The 16,572-nt window shown below is 41.8% G+C and overlaps 1 protein-coding gene across 1 annotated transcript in view; it reads right to left on the reverse strand.

Annotated features, from left to right (window-relative positions):
• The window catches only part of nrxn2b (neurexin 2b), a gene marked incomplete at its 3' end in the record, with an annotated part of 753,200 nt that overhangs the window by 123,331 nt on the left and 613,297 nt on the right, over nucleotides 1-16,572 (reverse strand). The gene's annotated exons all lie outside the window — the stretch shown is intronic.

Consider the following 16,572-nt stretch of genomic DNA (forward strand, 5'->3'; position numbering starts at 1 on the left):
CTCATTAAGCATCAGAACTGTCAACAAGGTATTCGAAAACAGTCCTTGGAGATTTTGGTCCGCGATTTTTGCAAAGAACTTAAGCTCAGAGGATGTTTTCTATTTTTCAGACCGTCCTTTGGAAATGCCGAGAGATAAGTTGTGTGTGGAAAATCCCAGAAGATCAGCAGTTCGTCATCATCATTACTCAAACTAGCCCATCTGGCTCCAACATTCAAAGACACTTGAATCATCTTTCTTTTCCATGCTCATGCTGAGCTTGAAATTCAGCAGCTCATCTTCACCATGTCTACTTGCCTCAATACATCGATTTCCTGCCATGTGACCTGCTGATGAGGTATTAGCATTGAGAAGTATTTGATCAGTATACATAATGTAAATGTCCATATTTTCAAAGCAAACCAACCAAATACCACAAAAAATTTGTATTATCTCAACATAAAGCCATTTTTGATACCTTGTGGTTCAAAATACAGTGAAATGGCCAAAACAACCTCTCCTTTAGCTGTTGCATTATGGCTGCTTTTACAAACTCACCCTGACAGCATTGCTTTGAGGCTAATGCCAGTTGGCTAGCTTTCATGGCAGAATCAATGATATCTCTGGTATCGCTGATACCTGGTACACTTAGGAAATTTGGTAAAAGAAAAAAATCTTACTGGTGGGACAGATTGGAACCTCTTATGAGCCCATTTTTGGCCCACCAGCCTTATATTTCACACCCCTGCTAAAACAATGCTGAAGCTTGTAGCAAACAGTCATTATCACCACCTTTACCTGCGTGCAGCAAGACGGAAAGAAAACCCAAGAGTAACCATTGTTCTATACTACTGGAGACAGCGGTTGATGTGTAAAAGTTTTAAATGTTATTTTGTGGTTTGTTTTTATAATAAATTGCTGAGTCAGGAGCTATTATTGCTAGATTACCGTATAACATCACAGATGGTGGTAATCTGCCAGACGACTGAAAAGCTGCAATCAAACATTTGATCTTCACATTGTCCACACTCTTATAGAGTAAAAACCCATTTAATGTAAGCTCAGTTGTCGAGGTTTTCAAACATAGTTTTAATCAGGTGCAACAGCTGGCTAGCTCAGGTAGCTCATCCTCTATTAAAGCAGGAGTAAATATTGTTCTGTACCCCTGAAGACAGCTGTTGGTGAGTAAACGAATTTGCCGTTATGTTGAGCTTCCAGTGTTTCTCTTAGACTGCTGAGTAAGCAGCTATTAATGCTAGCGTAGCTTATAGTATAACATCACATTACATTACAGTGGTAATTTGCATGCTACTCAATGATGCTATTGGGTGTTATCCTCAAGCACTTTATCCTCACAATGTCCAAACTCTTTCTCCAGAGAAACCTATTACACAAACCCCGAGTCAGCCATTTATTGATACATTGTTTAGATGAGCTACAATAGCTCGCTAGCTCATTTAACTCAATCAAAATATGAGTTAACATTATTCTACGACCGTGAAGGCAACTATTGGTGATTTAAGGAATTAACTGTTCTGTCGAGCTTGTGAAGTTTCCGCGAAACTGATGAGTAAGACTTTCTTAAAGCCAATGCAGATTATTGTACTACTATATTGACAGTGGTAATCTACGTGACGAATATAAGCCCAAATCCCAAAACGGCATTTTCAAGTGAACACGGATGACTTTTGCTGTGTTTTGGTTGTCCGTTTACAAAAAAATTATGCTTGAAGCCTGTGAAAATGCTTGTTTTTGAAAACGACTCCCAAGATGGTGAAACTGCTTCAACTCGGTCTCCATGGAAACGGGAGAAAATGCAACTTTTCTGAAATGTTGCTATTGCACATGCTCACCGTGGCCATAATAAACAATTCTTCTGCACATGCTCAGTAGATGACACTAACAATGGCAGCCTCCAGGGTATCATGACTCCCAGTCCAAATGATCTTGGGACGAGAACATTTTTAAGTTCAGTCGCTTTAATGGCAATACGACTTGATCGTCTGATGTTACTAATATTGCTAATATTTAGCATACTGTTCTCTGTGCTTGTGTGTGTGTGGTTTCATTACAAAAACAAACAGCGCCTGACAAGCTAATTGCATCGTTAGCTCATTTCCGTGTAAACGCTAAACATTTCTGAAACCAAAAAACCCCCAAAACAAAAGGTTTTCACTCGAACCATTATTGCGTAAACGTTGTATATCACCGTACTGGTGTTACTTGCTGAAACCCTGGAGACAAATCTACTGTATGATCTTTCAGTTGTCCATTTATTGATATGATGTTTCAATAGTGAGCTCATGGGTATCTCATCGAATATCTAAATCAACGAAAATAATAAAACTACTAATCTAGGTTATACAACATAACAAAAGTTCGTTGGTGTGAATTCCTGCTGCTTTTCGCTGAGCACTCCTGCCAAGCATTTGAGCCAAGTAACTAAAACTTGGTCCAAGCACATGCCTAATGTGAGCAGTAGAAGCTTGTAGGGCTAAATAAAAAGAAGTACAACCTACATTTAAAAAACCCCAACCGTTCCAATGTAGTGTGCCAATCTACATTTTTAAATCAATCTGATGCTTTGTCCAAAAAACCCAAATTATGAGCATCGCGAACTCATAATAATAAACGGCTAAAAGTCTATACTACCCTGAATATACAAAGTTATCATTTTTGTTCATATACACTGACAGTTTAGAGAACATCAACTCTATAGAACGCCATTAAATAATTGGGGCAATGTTTCAAATGAATACTTATAAAATATTCCAATGAAATCAAGGAGAAAGTTTGAAAATCTTTAAATTATTGCAATACTGAAGGGTTTCTTAAAACACTGGATTCAGATGTGAGTCAACATCACCTCTTAAAACACAAAGTTATGTATCTTCTACATCTTATTGCTTGAAAGAGCACTTAAATGTAATTTAGACAATGTTTCAAAACAAAACCTCTTAACGTTGAATCTCATCGAGCAGAGACTTGAAATTTCATTTTGCTCAATTATTCCAGATAAAAAAACACAATCTAATTAACATCCTTGTTGTTCGCAGGTCTTGAAGTCATCTTTAGCGCTGCACCATCATGCTGGCCTTCCATGCTCGCTCTCCTTTGAGATGATATTTGGCCCGGCCACTGCAGTTTCACTTGCCCTCAGCAGCCTGGAGTTGCGCTGCATTCAAACTAGGGCAAACTGACAAACTTTGTGTTGGCTATGCTGTCAGTGCAACCACCACCTCTCAACATCAACAAAAGAAATTCCTCAGATCCCCCTGTCAAAGGAACTTTGCCTCAACAGTATTTTGAGTTCTAGGATAGGAAAAAAAAAAAGAAAAAAAAAAAGATCTACCCGCTCTGTCCACGAAGCGATTTAAATGTTTGAACTGTAATAGAGGAGTTAGGACTTGGCTTGGTTCCAGCGAGCCCGATGGTGAACGAGAAATGACGGGAGTTGGCTGTGATTAGCATAGAGTAATGAAGCCACAGTGAACCGCTCTCAACCCAGCAGGCTGTCGGTCCTCCCCGGATCATAAGTACACGCAGGCAGCTCGTCTCCATGCTAATGCACGCACGTGTCGCCATATGAACCACAACGCAAGCAAACAAGAGACTTGCTGCTCACGCTACCACCGCTCGCCGACTCGCGTTAATTAATCACGCTACGATTGATCACAACAAATTAATGGAAATCCTCATGTAAGAAAAAAAAAAAGAAATTCCCAGCTGCATTGGCTGAAATAATACCAGGAGCGTGGAGCATGAAATACCGCAAACATGTTTGTGTTGTTGGTTTGGCTAATCGGTAAATTACATTCAAACAATCACATGTGGACACAATAATGTGCAAATGCAAGCTCGACCTGTACAACTTATTGAATTGGACACTGGAAAACCTTCAGTTAAAAAAACGCATAACTTGCTAAAACTAATACAATTTCAAATCTTAATCCATAGCCACGGTAGTCGAACTCTAAATAAAGCCTTTATTGATATTTTAAACTGTTATTTGGAATTTCTAACTTAGGTTGGCTTTGAATAATGCTTCTCAAGGATTTTGTGAATGTTTCCAATTACACTTAGTTTTAATGGAAATTTAAAGTGAGGAGAAAAAGGAAATGATACAACTAAGAAAATCCAACCGGTTAGCATGCCGTCCCTATAGTGCGCAAGACCTCTGTGGGTGTGTTCAGATCGTAGAAGATGAAAAACCGCGGCTGTATTGTCTGCTGGGCCATGAGGCCGTCGGACATCATCTAGCGGCTCGCACTCAGTCATACGGCGGGGGGGGGGGTGTAAAATGCGACTGATACAGAATGAAGACGTGCTAGTCTTGTTGCTAGCCGGCGCGCACACTCACTCAGCTACCTGACACTTTCATTATCTAACAATCCGCTGGTAGCCATTTGAAATCGGCTGACACACACACAACCCTCCCTCTCTCTCCCTCTCTCTCTGGCTCCCACCTCTCCTCTCCTCTCCTCTCCTCTCCTCTCCTCTCCTCTCCTCTCCTCTCCTCTCCTCCCTTCCCAGCGGAGCTCAGCCCTCTGCTCAGCTCTTGTTGTTTTCTTGAGGCTGTATTATTTTAGCGCTGACTAATTATCGCAGCATGGCAAGGAGGGCTATAAAGAGGTTGTGTGCCGGAGGAGGAGGAGGAGGAAAATGAGAAGGTGAAGAAAGAAAAGAGGGTACAGAGGATGGGAAAGAAAGTGCAAATTGAGGATGGAAGAGAGAAGAAGTTGGTGTTTTATCCTTTCCCACCTCATGCTTTCTTTCCAGTATTTAATAACAGTGCAGCAGCGCAGCTTTGCAAAAAAGAAAAAACTGGGCAAGAGACAACTGAGAAGGAAGAGGAGAAAAAGATTTCTAAAATGGCCGACAAACAGAGAGGGAGGGGAGCCATGTTGTGATAGACGAGACTGGAGCTACGTGGGGGGATGAAGGGGAAACGGTTATTGGGAAAAAGTGATTAGGGAAAGACTTAATCAAATAAAATGAATAAAATTCAGCTTTTTATTCTGAAGGATTATGGTGAAAACAAATGAGGGAGAGTTTGAGCAATAGCTTGCTAAAATCCTGATATATATGTATGGTATATTTCAGACTATTTTTGCGACTTGATTTGTCTCTTGAAGTTGAAACACCTTTTGCAAAAAGAGAGGTACTTGGGATCAGTCATCAACCTGGCTCAGATCATGTTGATGGATTCAAGATTGGCTCGGTTTCAAAATGTCATTTCAATGCAACACACAATAAAACAACTTTGTTCTCAGGGAGCAGCAGCACTGCACATCGCAAAGCCATAAAATCAACTATATTTGGTGGGAGAATGAGTCCAACTGCTTCCCCCAAATTAGTCCGTATGCGTCTGTGTGACTATATCATCTCTCTATATTTGCCCTGTAATGGACTAGTGACTTGTCCTGATCCCTCTTTGCTAGTGATGACAAACCCGACTCCTTGAACTGACTCACAGAGTCGTTCATCCAAGTGAATCGGTTGTCTGAGTCATTTGAGTCATTTGATTCAGTTGCGCATGCGCATCATTTCCACCCACTCAGCTGAAGTGTGACATGAACCACGGGGGAGCATCATGTATTCATCGTAAAATGCTGAAACACTTCTGAGGAAAATAAACAAAAAGTACACACTAATTTTTAGTGGCCCTGATCTCCTTTTTCTAGATTATGTGTGTTGTTTCTTAGGTTTATTTGAACCAGGAAATACATTAAATAAATGAGTAAACTGAATAAATACCTGGCATCCAGAATGGCAGATATACAGTATCCATTAATATATACATATGGTTTTATAGTTTATTATTTTCCTCCAACATTCTGATTTTCTCTTTTACTAATATCAATAACTAATGTGATGTTCATAGGGCAGAACTAATGATAGGGGACAATATTAAATGTAACAATATATGTTACAGTTGTATTTTAGCATTATTTATTGTCTATTTATTCATGTATTATTCTTGTATTTATCTCTCCAAGCGTGATTCAGAGGAGGTGAACGACTCCTTCGAGTTTCCAGCTGACTAGGACTTTCCAGCTGAACCACTGAAACGAAGTGAGTTGGACATTCGAGATGAACTACACTTATGAGCTGACTCGCGCGTGCTGAACGCGTCATGTGACCCTAAGGAGCCAGTAGCCGTTGTACTTAGCAGCTTGCGTTAGTGGTGCGGCTACTAGCTGCTTTTCCCCACAGGGCGACTACAGTGAGTAATGTGATATACTGTATTTATACAGTTGGAGTTCGACGAGCAGCAGCACAACAGTGACATTTATGTTTTCCTCTCTGCAGCTGGACGGCTGTAGCAAGAATGACTCAGCGAATGAGTTAATGAACGTAAGAACTCCCGAGTCACCGTTCAGTAAAGTGACTTGCAGGTTTTGAACGATTCGTTGAAGTTCGAACATCACGACTCTTTGCCCATTGGGGTAAGACGTCATTACACTGGTTCATTCTTTTGTGGCTTCTCCTGAGATCCCAAAGTTTGTGGTTCAAGACCCCCATTTCTCGCAGCCGTTGCACACGAGGCTGATTTCCACGTTGCTGCAGATGGAGTGTGAGCCCTTTGTATGGCAGCTGTGTGTTTGAATGCGTCTGATCATGTAAAGAGCATTAAGACTGCTCCAGCGGCAAAGATGTACTGCATAAATAAATGCCACCTCGCACATACTCCACTGGGTGAGTTTTTTTTAAGCTGTTGGCTTCGAGAGAACATCCCTTAAAATAGTTCCCCAGCTACCACATCCACAAGGCCAGCGGAACGCCCAGAGGAGGCCACAAACCTTTTCACTGGATCTCCAACACTGAATGACACCAAACAGACATTGAATGAAACTAGGAAACAGGAAATCCTTGTTCACTCTCTGTTGAAGGAAAGACTTCATCGAGGTATGAAGCCATATATGTGTACCATATACTGGCATCATGGATGTGGATATCAAATAGAGGACTTTATTTTCATTCGGTGAGTCAGCTTGCTGTTTATTAATATATATTAATGCGAAACAATGTCCTCAGTGTGCCTCTGAATGCTCTTTCATCTCAATTCCAGCCTTTGCATCATCTTGGGTGCATGGTGCTAAAAGGTTTAATTTCTATTCTAGATGGGCCAACTTAGTTGAAGGAAGAGCCAAGAAATTATTAGGATATCCAAACTAATTCACAATACATCTGAATGCTGGGGACATAATTAGAAATGGAAGGGAAAATGGGATGAATGAAAGCATGTGAGTGGTAGTTGCAATGTACAGGAAGCCGAACGTACTAGATTCTAAATTCAGATAGGGGTGTTCAAGGCGAGATGAATCTCATTTGTTAAAGGTAAATTCCCAAATTATGGAACAAAATTAAATATACACATGCACCAAGACAAAATGGCACCTTCCTTTTTAATCAGTGTGTTCTTGTTGGGTGCAGCAGACAGCTGTGGTGCGGTGATAGAACGTACGGAGGGAAAAGGGTCCTCAAAACATCTCTCAAGAATTTAATACTAAGTGACATCTCATTTAGGGTGTGCCACAAATCAAAGAGGCAGCACGTAGAAAGGACCGCAAATCTTATGTGTGTACTAGTAGTGAACTAATTCCCATCAATTAACACCCCTCTCAAGCGAAGCGTTGTACCATATGCTTGGCTGTCCCCAGAGCATACTCTATACACCTGACGTCACCGTCGCAGCCACGCTTGTCACTTTCCAGTACATGTTAATAATCAGCACCTCCTTGCCATTTCAATCACGGTCAGACAAATGGCACAAAGTTTGTGTGAGAAAACAAAGCGCGTGAAGGAGTCCGACGACACTCTGAAGAACACCTTTTCTCATCGTCCCAAAGAGCCGCCGTTGACTCTGCTCCCTTCGATTTGTCCGGCTGACGGCGGCCACCTGCTGCTCCGCTCCGTGTTGGGAGCGTCTCCCCCCCCTCCGAACAAGGAAACAAAGGAAGCGCAGAGTCTCTAATGAGTAGTCTGACAGGGCGCATCCATGTGTCACCGTTTCTCCCAGCAAACACCTGCTGCTCGGGTTCAGGCGGAATCCGACAAATATACTGCGCCGCAACGCGGTAATGGGGCGGAGTAGATGGAGCGGAGAAAAGAGAGAGGAAGGATGTTTCTTAAATTCAACCAGACAGGTCTGGAGGGCATTCTTCCATGCTTGTCACCAACTCTGCGATTTCCTTCAAAATCCTGGAGCTTCCCAACAATATGGAGGTGAACGTTGCACAGAAGGTCTATGTATGATAATACAACCTGGAAGAAGCTTGTTGGTTTTCCACCGTCTGAAAGATGATGTGGAATTTTCAGAAAGTGTTCTATTGAGATGCCTCATAACAGAACGAGAGAGAAAAATGGAAGTTTGCCAGTGATGAATAGGTCTATGATTCAAACTTCACTGTTAATCAAGCCACTTGTTATAAATCATAATGTGTTTTTCTCCTGACCAAGTGTTACTTGACCCAAAGTTTCTTTGAATATGAGAGAAAAAAAAAGCTAGTGTGTGTCCATGACTATTCTTGAGGTTTTAGGAGTCAAATTCTGAAAAACATGTTGTTTTTTTTAAGAATTGCATAACAGAAGAAAACATTTTTTTTATTGAAATTGTCCTCTCAGACGACCAACCCTACTCTGGTTTCAGTTCCATAAGTACCATTGTCATGTAAACAGACACGCAAAGCACAACGAAGGTTTTATGCTTTCACTTCAAACACTGAAAACCTCCAACCTCAATGTCTGAAGATCAGCCTTTATGAATAGCAAACAACTGACTCGTTGATTGATTCTGTTGGGGATTGAACTGCTCACCTTGGGAATGAAAGAAAATCCATTCTTCAACCTGAGTCACATCTGTCCACATTGTCATTACTCCAAAAGAGAAAACCTGGGAAAATCCACCCTGTGCGTTCATCCCAAGCAACAGCTGTTTGTATTTATTGAAAACTGTGTGTTAAAAGCAAAGGAGTGCTGCCTCGGGAGCTTTCGGCAAACAAAAACCTGGCCGAAGATGGATTCTGCCGACCTTCAGTACACCGCGGTCTAATCAGGCAATCTGCTGGCCTGCTTTCACTGGAATAAAAATAATGATCTTAATGCTTTGCTGCACACATGGGCTTCGCCAACACCACTCGCGCATGTTCCGCAAAAAAAAGAAATGGAAAAAAAGAAGCTAAATATTTATTACTTTTGTCCAATTAGCTCTGGCGCCATCGATCCAGCCAATCAATCCTACCTGCTGCTCTACAGTGCAAAGGAATGAATCAAAACCGTGGCGGGATGGCCCTCCATTATTATTTCCATTCACGTGGGCTCGGATTGTAATTTGGTTTGAGAATCAGACAAAGAACCCCCCCCCCACCCCCTACCAAAAAAAAATACCTACTTTTCTTTGTTTGCGGATCTGGTGGAAAAATAATCAAGAAAAACTCATGAATCAAAGCTATAATAAAAAAACCTATTGATTTGGATGTTTTCATCCCTCGTTCCCTTTCCCTCACTCTTCCTCTCCACGCTGGGCGAAGGGCGAGAGCCTATTTAGGACTGAGTTCATCATTCGGGGTGCTTCCTCTGTGAGGGGCCATTGATTTGTGATAGTGGATTCCAGACTGCTACCTATCTACTGCCAGGATAAACAGTTCATATTGGAGAAAGCAGCCGCCACAATTTTTCATTAGGGCCTGCGGTCAATGTCCTCGTGTGGGACTCTCGTCACAAAGCCTCATGGGAGCTGACGGCGTGGAAATAGCACGACAGACCGGAGATAAAAATAAATTAAAAAAAACAACAAAAACTCTACGAGGAAATAAAAAAAGACCTGATAGTGACTGTGGTGATAGAGTCTATTCTTGAGAGGCAATAAGCCTCAAGGCACAGCAGGACCGTACACTCATGTAAATTTATACACATTTCCTTTTTTAACCTCCCAGACAGGCTCTCAAACAATAACTCAATAACTCGGAGTTGGTTCCTCCAACCTTCATACATTATTGCATCAGCGCGGGCTGATTCTTTGAAGCAGTTAAGGAGAGAGACGGAGATATTGATTCCTTTTAAACGAGGAGACTGAAACCTTTCTCGCTACTTTCTTTCTTTTCTGTTTTTTTTTTTTTTTTTTTGACACAACATATATTTCTGAGACACTTACAAAGGGACGTGCAGGCTGGAATCGAAAAGCAGGCTGAGACGGAGAAATTTGCCAGAAGTTTTCAGACAGCTGTTGATCTTTGAAGTGTTCGTACAGACACTCGCGTTCTGACGAGAACTTGGCGAAGAGCGCGCGCACACACACACACACACACACACACACACACACACACACTCACCGCTGACATTTTCGGGTATTTCCATCTTTTTTGCTCGCTCTCCTTCTGGCACAGACACATACATCAATAACCTCTGATGCAAACCCTCCCTTTTAGAAAGTCTAACAACCTCCTCAACATCTCAACATTCCCGCCATTGGCCTGACTGCTATTTCACTGCAGAAGTACATATATGCTGTATAGAAAACTGTAGAAACAGTATTTTAAAGATTGGCAGCATCTGGAGTGGAACTCGCGAGCCTTTCCACTCTCATGTGGCTCGATAATGTGCCTCCCCTATCTATGCTTTCTGCAAGATTGCCTCAGAGGATGAGAAGGACTTCCATGTTACATGGGTTGTGACGACACTTGATTACCGCCGAGTCCAGAGAGCGAAGACACAGCATGCGTTAACCCAGTTCTTTCCCAACACAAAGCGGGTTTGTGACATGGACAAAACACTTTTCAACAACATGGCAATGGACCTCCTGGGAACACAACCCATTTCAAAGCTATTCATTGATGACTTGTTCCCTAACACCTTGCACAACATTTATTTATTTATTTATTTTTTGTTCTGGCTTGGTTTCATTTTTGCCAGGGTGATAACACCTTGCTTTGCAGCTGACGTGGAAGAATTCTGCAGCACCAGCAAGGACATGCAGCTTCCAATACTGCATTACAAAGGAGTAATTGGCCTGACCTTATTCTTGGAAAATAATTGGCCTTATTGGAAAAGTTTTTTAATATACTGTGTACCAAAATCTGTAAGTGGAACCTGCTTTCTTTGAGTTGAGATGTAAGCTTGGACAAACAGTAGTTCATCTGATCTTAGCATAGTATCTGAATTTATATTCTCACAATAACATTTCAAATGAAAACGCATCGTATTTGCATTTTCATTCCAGGAATGTTTCGCGTTTATACGGCAACCTTTTGAAAACAATGTCTGGTTACACAGAAAATGTAGAAAAGAATGTATATTACGGTGACTCTCAACTACATGTAAAACTACTAAGTGCCAGGAGAATGTGGAGCGAGAGTCATAACATTCTGAAGGCCTCCATTGTTGTTATTGTGTGTTATATGTCAGTACCGTTATCAACTTGATGTTTGGGTCGTTATGGTCAACAGCTCATATTCCTAATAATTTTTGCATGTGGAAACACACCAGTGTCATCCTCAGGAGCGAGACGATGCAACTACCAACATTGACACAAACAAACTCAATATACAACTTGTGCTTGGATGTCTTCCGTCATAACAGTGGATAACCAGCATGTCCATGTCCTTCCCAAGTAAATTGCAGGCTCCCAACAAAATGGGACAGCTTTTATTCCCTCAAAAGTGCTTTTTAAATATCACATTTTCTTCTGTTGGGCTTAAAGATCAAAGCATGGGGGCAGATAATTGAAAATGAAAGGTCTGTGCATTTTTATATGACCTGGTTTACCCAATTGGAAACACTGAAGAAACATTGCGAGCAACAGAGTATTCCTCTTTAGGTTGCGGCGTTGGTTGGGAGCGATGTCGGCGGCGTGCGTCTCGATGAATCATCCCCCCCGAACTGTTTAGAAATCACTCCCGTCAGCCTGAGATGTCTGATGATTACTCCCCTCCCTAATTCTGCCAGTGGGGACTTGATTCACAGCTGTACCTTTTACAATTCGGGAGGATTCAAATGTTCTTCCTCTTTGGTTTCTTCAACAGCAACGATGTGCTTGGAACGTTTGTTTGAAATGTTTCGAGATGCTTGTTATGTCCCTGGAGGGGGTGCCTCTATCAGAGCACCATTTTTTTTTTGTACAAACACCATTCCCCAGCTAGAGCTCAAGCGCTTCCCTTGTCTTTCTCCAAATATCTTAAAATGAAGGGCACCGGTGGGATCAGTCGGAGAGGCGGCGGGGGGTTGGGTATTAGCCGAACATGAAAAAGGAGCACTGGAGGTCATGTATTTACGCTGTTCGACACCGTGATGAGCAGGAAAGAGGCTTCGAAAAGGTTGCTAGGCAGGACGGCGCATCCACCCTGCATATTTATCATCGAGAGAGCTTATTGATCACCCCGAAATACCCTCCTCTGCTCCGTCTGATAGCCTGCTCAATAGTCTGGTGAGGTTGAGACAGTGACGCCAAACAGAAGCACAGACAGTGAAACTTACCAAGGCTTATTATTCACACAGTTTCTTTTTGGGTGCAAAGAAAACTAATTAGCGAGCAGGCGATGAAGCACGTAATTAAAATTTGTTAGGCCTCTTATTGCTTTGCCATTTCTGGACAATATTTTCAGAGTTTTGTGGGAAAAAAAAAAGAAAAGAAATCGAAGCTCAACATTTTAAATGTTTCTCTAAGGGCCCATTTACAGGGCAACAGTTTCGAGTGAAAAATTTAAAACTTTTGCTGAATTTTTTGTGTTTTTCGCATTTTTCTTTTAGCATTAGAACGAGACAGCCCCATGCCTGGAATTTATCAGGATTTTAGTGAAAGGAGAATTTCATGTCATTTACAGTGAAAAGCTTTTTTCAGGGGGGGATGTAACTGCAGCCACAGTTTTCTCTCTCTGGCTCAGTGTCAGTGACTCCCAGCAGGTGACGAACTGATCAACAAGATTTGTCTTTTTTTTTCAATATAATATGCACACATGGAGGCCTTTTACTGATAATCCTTGTTAGCAGGATGCTTCTGATATCAGTTGCTGAACACAACATTTCTCTCCAAAAGTGTATTCTCCTGTTTTTAAAGATTCACTCCATCCTTTGTCAATTTGATGGTGTTCAAAAGTTATATTAGTATGAAACACGCTGGAGATGCTTAAATCGACATCAAAAGCACAAATGTACTTTTCTCGTTTTAATATATTTTCCAGTCTTCAGGACTTGAGAAATATCCCGTTGCTCTTTCCATTTATAATACTAATAACAATGACTTGTATATGCAGTACTCACAAAAAGTTAGGGATGTTTGGCTTTTGGGTGAAATGTATAGAAAATGTATAAAGATCCTGTTACACCATCAAAGTAGGGCATTTGCGTAGAGGCATGTAATGTGATTTCCAACAATTTATCAAAATAAAAACAAACTACAGTTGTGAGTGTACCACAACAACGCACGTCAATGTCTCAATAACTTGTCATGGGCGTCAATTCGACCTTGAAAATCACGTCTCCTGCTGGTCACAGCTGAACTTATTGCCTACTGAGGCATCCCACTGTTAAAGTGCGGCCCTCGGGTCACTGAGGTTCTGGTTACGGAGTTACGAGCCTCTGCTGTAGATGGTGACTCAGCTGATCCCAGAGGTTTTCTGTAGGATTCAGACCCAGAGAAAGCGCAGGCCACTCAATTTGAGGTAACCCAGTCCCGTTCACTCATGATGCCACCTCCGTGAGCTGGGTCATTGTTGATCATTAAGATGGAAATACGCCTGTGTTGTTCAAACATGGACACAGTGACTGCATTATTATTATTATTGTTATTGTGAGTAGTGTATATCACACAGTAGAGAATCAATATGGTAATACTGGCATGAGTTTATGATGCTCACGTTTTTAATTGCACTTGTAGATACATATTAAACACATACATAACACAAATTAAATGTGTTTTTGAGCCTCTTTTTCCTGTCTCCATTATTCGATTGCGCTCTCAGGGGGTTTGGTTACTCTGTTTCTCACTTTAATATCCCATCTATAACTAGGTGTTTTCACGACTCTGTGTTATCAGGATATATCTAATCACAGAAGCAAGAAATTTTCCGTTTCTTATCGCCAGCCATGAATGCGAGGACAGACCTTAACCTGATTGAAATGAACGGTGAAGACATTATAAACCAAAATGATTGCTGGAAAAGTGCATTCAACTCAGACTGCTGAGTCACTGGTGTAAATTACAATGCTATTGTGAAACTGATGTCTGAATCAATGATGCTCAGAAGATCTGCAGAGGAGGAGAGTGAAACCATCAAAAAGACAAAATCCCGGGCACCAGATCAGCATTTATCTTCATTTTGGGTTTTTTTTTTTGGCGTGTTTTTGTACTGCACCCAGCAATAAAAAGTTTGGCTTTATGTTCCTCACCTGAAACTGGACCTTGAATGCTGCAGGTGAAATGTCTTAAAAGTATCAGAGGAAGAGCTGTTAAGGTTGTGATGCAAGCAATTCACTCAGTGATCATGATGTCGAACATCTTGTTGTTTACTGCAAGTGGAAGAGAAATCAAAGACCAAGGAAAGTAAAAGTGGAAAATAAGAAGCGAGCAAGCAAGACACATTGGCCTGTCATTGGATTAGCATCGGCTGTATTTGTCACCATTACGTTGCATGCTTCACGTGTTGATCCTTTCCTTCTCATTTTATCTGTACAGGAAGGTGTGGCGCTCTGACACCTTCATACCGGCTCCTTTGGATCCTGAGCGGCATGCCAACACGCCCTCAGAACACAGACGCGTTCGGAGCGGCATCTTTTCACATTAACTCCTCTAATAACGTGCCAATCAAACCGCGGCGGCAGCAGACAGAGACGTGTGAATATTTCAGTTGGCAGCTCGGCCCCCTGGTCTCCGTCGTTTAATTATTCAATGTGTTCGGCGGGTGCGTGTCGCCAGACTGACCCCGCCCGCCCCGTCCAGCTGCCAACCCCAAAGGCAATGTCTGCAAAATATGGCGACAACAGATTTAAAAAAAAAAAACCCAACAACATAAAAACAGACTGTGACCCCCAAAAAATTAAACCGTGAACAGCAGGTGGGATTTGAGGGGGGGGAAAAAGAGTAAAAAGATGAGAGGAAAAACAAGAGGTCTGTAGAGACTGACACACTTTGCACATGGGCGCCGTCAAACAGAGGCATGTGCTGCGTGAGGAAACAATAACGAACCTCTGCACTGAATAACATCCCGATTCCCCCACACAGAGTCATTAAGGCGTGATGCTCTGAAAAGGTCAGGCTGTTCTGTTGCTGCTCGTTGTGTGGGAATACAGGTGTGCGCTGATGTGGCTGTATGCAGAGGCAGGTGTGTGTGTGTGTGTGTGTGTGTGTGTGTGTGTGTGTGTGTGTGTGTGTGTGTGTGTGTGTGTGTGTGTGTGTGTGTGTGTGTGTGTGTGTGTGTGTGTGTGTGTGTGTGTGTGTGTGTGTGGGAGGGGTACCAATACACAAGCAAGTGTGTGCTCTTCTTGATAATGTTGAATAGCCACGGGCCCAATTAGTGTTAACATCATCCTAATTATGCTGGAGTGGCCTTCACAGCAAATAAGCAAACAGAGACTAAAGCTGGTGGTAACTGTTCCCTCCCTGAAGTGCTGACCTGCGGAAGTGAGGGATGTACAGTGACACTGTGGACAGGTTTTCCTGCTAAATCTGCTGAATTTGAAATGATTACATGGTGGACAACAACAAACAGCACATAGCAGCGTTAACATGTTGCTTATATAAGGCCAAAACTCTTAGAGATTTGTGTCTAAAGAAAAGACAATGTCTTTCTTCTTTTTGCTGGTAATGTTTTGGACAGTTGGGAATATAATTTGATTGAGGCGTCAAAATCCATGGAAAAAACAGTGGTGTAGTGGTCAGCACTCTTTCTAGGTGGAGTTCAACAACATGCATATGAAGTTGACCGGATGTCGTCTCTGTGTCTGTTCTTTGACGGACTGGTGACCTGTCCAGGTCGTAACTCTGCCGTTACACATAGATTGCTGGGAACAGGCGAATTGGGTAAAGTGATATCTACAATAGACCAAAATACAGGCGCCTCAAACTTTCCCATAATTTAAAACTTAAGAGAATCAAAGTCGTGCGCCTCACTGCCACCGGGGACCGTGTGTTTAGGACATACGTTACAAAAAAAAGTTCTGTGACTAAATTCATGTGGGAAGTTTGCCATGCGCAGCTTTTTGTATTACGCAGTATGCTTAAACAAGAAAGAGTCAATTATTTTAAGTGAAAATGCAAAACTTTTTTAGCATTATGGATGTCCATTAATACGACAATGGTGCTGGTTTCTTCCTGTATCCACTGCTATTGGTGCAATTGACCAAACCATTTCCCTCTCTGACTTGTGTAGTCCTCTTCCAACACTGGGGAAATCCATGACTGAACTGTACAATTTAATTTTATTGACAGCATCTGATTTCAAACTTTTAATGAGAACACTGTGCCTCTTTTTGGCAGCACTATTACAATAAAACCATGTCTGTCGCTGCAGCTCCAAGCAAGCTCATTCCACCCAACTACTCTTCCTCTTTTCAGGATAACTTTGAAACCAGATTTAGAAAATTATGACTTTAGAAAGT

Source organism: Blennius ocellaris (genome assembly GCF_963422515.1).
Source record: "Blennius ocellaris genome assembly, chromosome: 23".
Taxonomy (NCBI): Eukaryota; Metazoa; Chordata; class Actinopteri; order Blenniiformes; family Blenniidae; genus Blennius; species Blennius ocellaris.